The 2353-nt window shown below is 36.7% G+C and overlaps 1 protein-coding gene across 1 annotated transcript in view; it reads right to left on the bottom strand.

Moving 5' to 3' along the window:
* The window catches only part of LOC106511575 (ninein), a gene marked incomplete at its 3' end in the record, with an annotated part of 6431 nt that extends 4297 nt beyond the window's left edge, over positions 1 to 2134 (bottom strand). Inside the window, 1 exon segment of the mRNA XM_014000333.1 lies at positions 1670 to 2134.
* Between the last annotated feature and the right edge of the window lie 219 nt (positions 2135 to 2353).

The raw sequence follows: 2353 nt of genomic DNA, 5'->3' as shown, positions 1-2353 counted from the left end.
CTTTATAATTACACACTTTTTAGATTAAGAATTATATCTTTAGTTTCTTTTATTATTTGTTAACTGTTTAAATTCACCTATTGATTTAATTTTTAATTTTAATGTTAAAAGTTGAATAAGGAGCACATTGAAAGAGACATCACTCTGACATGTCAAATATCCAGCAGTGAGCGTCGTCTAAACTGAAAGCTATAGCACATCAGCTGTGAAGCCTGATACTGTATATATCAAACCTCTGGGATYATTCCCAGCATCAGACTGAAACAGTGATGAGGAAATTAATCAGAGTTACATTGATTTAATAATAGCATTTTCAGTAACTAAAATTCTTTGTTTCCTCAACTTTTTTATTTAAAGAAATGTAAAGCTAAAGTTGTGGGAACCATCACTAACTGTGCATTAGTTCAACTAGTTTAACCAGTCTGTTAAAGGATGAACCAAAACACAATTCAGGACATTTACACAGATTCTGAAYGATCAAAACAAGCTGACCTGCAAAAATAAGTCAAGTCATTCTGAGAACATTTTTAAGTTAGAAATAAAAATTGACTTTTTGCTAAAAAGTTTAAAGCAGATGAAGGTTTCTGTTTGTTTTACAGGAAGTGTAGTCATTTACTAAACTATCCAACGAACAGACACAACTGTGAAAATGCTGACTCAGCATTCACATGATTCTTTAGTTGTTTTTTAAATGTATGTTTTAGCAATCAAACACTTCTGCATACTTTGTGCTTTCTTTAACCACATTTCAAAACCTTTGGATGTGTGATGTGACTTTTGTTTCGAAACTTAAACTTGTCAAAATATTTCATTTTGTAAAAAAAAAAACATTTCCTCAGAAATGCATTGATGACAAATACTTTTCTCTCAGATCTGCTTCAGCTTCTGTTTTTGTCTTCTTATGCATGTTTYAGTTACCCTTTTAGCTAACTTTTAGCTGTTCATACATTTAGTTAAGCATGTGTTCCTCCTAGCTTTCAGCAATCATTCTGCTGTTTTCACTCATTTTAGTCACCTTTTGTTGCTACTTTAGCTTTTACCTAATGTTTTGCTAATTTTAAAACCTGTTACTAGTTTTAGCCATTAGTTAACTATTTTGCTACTTTTATTAAATTTTTACTGCATTTAGCTTTCAAACAGCCTTTTAGTCAATTTTGGCTTTGAGGATTTCTGTTTCTCTTATTATTCTTTAGCTCTTCAGCTTCTTTTAGTATTWGTCTTTATAACTCAGTTTCAGCTTCAAGTCTTTCATGCTGTATTTTGTAGTTTTTACAGTAAGTTGTATTAGTTGAAAGTGTTTAAATATTTAAAAGTGAGCAGAAAATATATTTCTCTCRTATTAAGAGTTTATTTTCCTTCTCAACATTAGTTTTCATTTCAGTTTGTGACAAACTTGCTATGCAGTTTCTGTATAAATGTTTTCATGGGTTTTTATTTTCTTCTTAAAGCAAGTTCTGACAAACTGTTTAACTGTGGAGCAGAAATGGTTCTGATGGTTTCAGACCAGAAACAGGAAAGTGATGATGGGCTGCTGTGAGCTAAAGAGGCTAATTCACAAACAGTGGGAGAATTAGAAGAAACATTTAGCTGACTTCTTTTAATAACAGCACTGACTMAATCTTTCATAACACTTACGGAGAGATGAAATATTGTAACTAAAAAAACTCACCAAAGTTTAAGAAACTTGGCCGGTAGTGGAGCTGTCTTCTTCTTCGACTCCGAATTTAGTGAATCCAAACTTTACAGCTAGTCCCTGAAGGCAGCACCAAGTGTTCATTAAACTCGGGCAGATCTGGACCCGCTGAGGTGTTTCCCGACCTCTAAACTGTATTAAGAGCTGTTATGTGTCTCCAGCTGCGTTGTGACTCCAGACTTCGGCMCAACATTCATCCTACTGGTTTGCAGCGGATTTTGAAAAGCGGTCTTCAGAGGAAGAGGCGGTGACTGATCAGAACCCCACCCCAGAACCGTTTCACCACCCCGTGGACCGAAGCAGAACTGCTTGCTGCTGGACTCTAAAGTCAACTGTCTCGTTGAAACAGAGTAGACTGCTGAAGCGGAACAAAATAKTCAGAACTTTGACACATAAAAGTTTGCTGCAAGACCCTTTCCTTTACCGGACCACCGGGTCCGCTCCTTTTCAGAAAGCCGGCTGACAACTCGGCGAGAGTACGGAGCCCGCCGGGGGTCAGTGGTGAAAAAAGAAAAACAGCCGCCGGAAATCCGTGCGCACGGATTGCTAAACTGAGAGCACAGATTAGTAATCCGTGCGCACGGATTACTACACAGACTTCATCTGCAGAAGACAATCATGGGAGCCGCAGCCCCGCTCTTACTCTGAAATGTTTCAAAC

Source organism: Austrofundulus limnaeus, unplaced genomic scaffold (assembly GCF_001266775.1).
Source record: "Austrofundulus limnaeus strain Quisiro unplaced genomic scaffold, Austrofundulus_limnaeus-1.0 Scaffold2946, whole genome shotgun sequence".
NCBI lineage: Eukaryota > Metazoa > Chordata > Actinopteri > Cyprinodontiformes > Rivulidae > Austrofundulus > Austrofundulus limnaeus.
The sequence above is the reverse complement of the archived record's forward strand: the minus strand, read 5'-3'. Positions and strand labels throughout refer to the sequence as shown.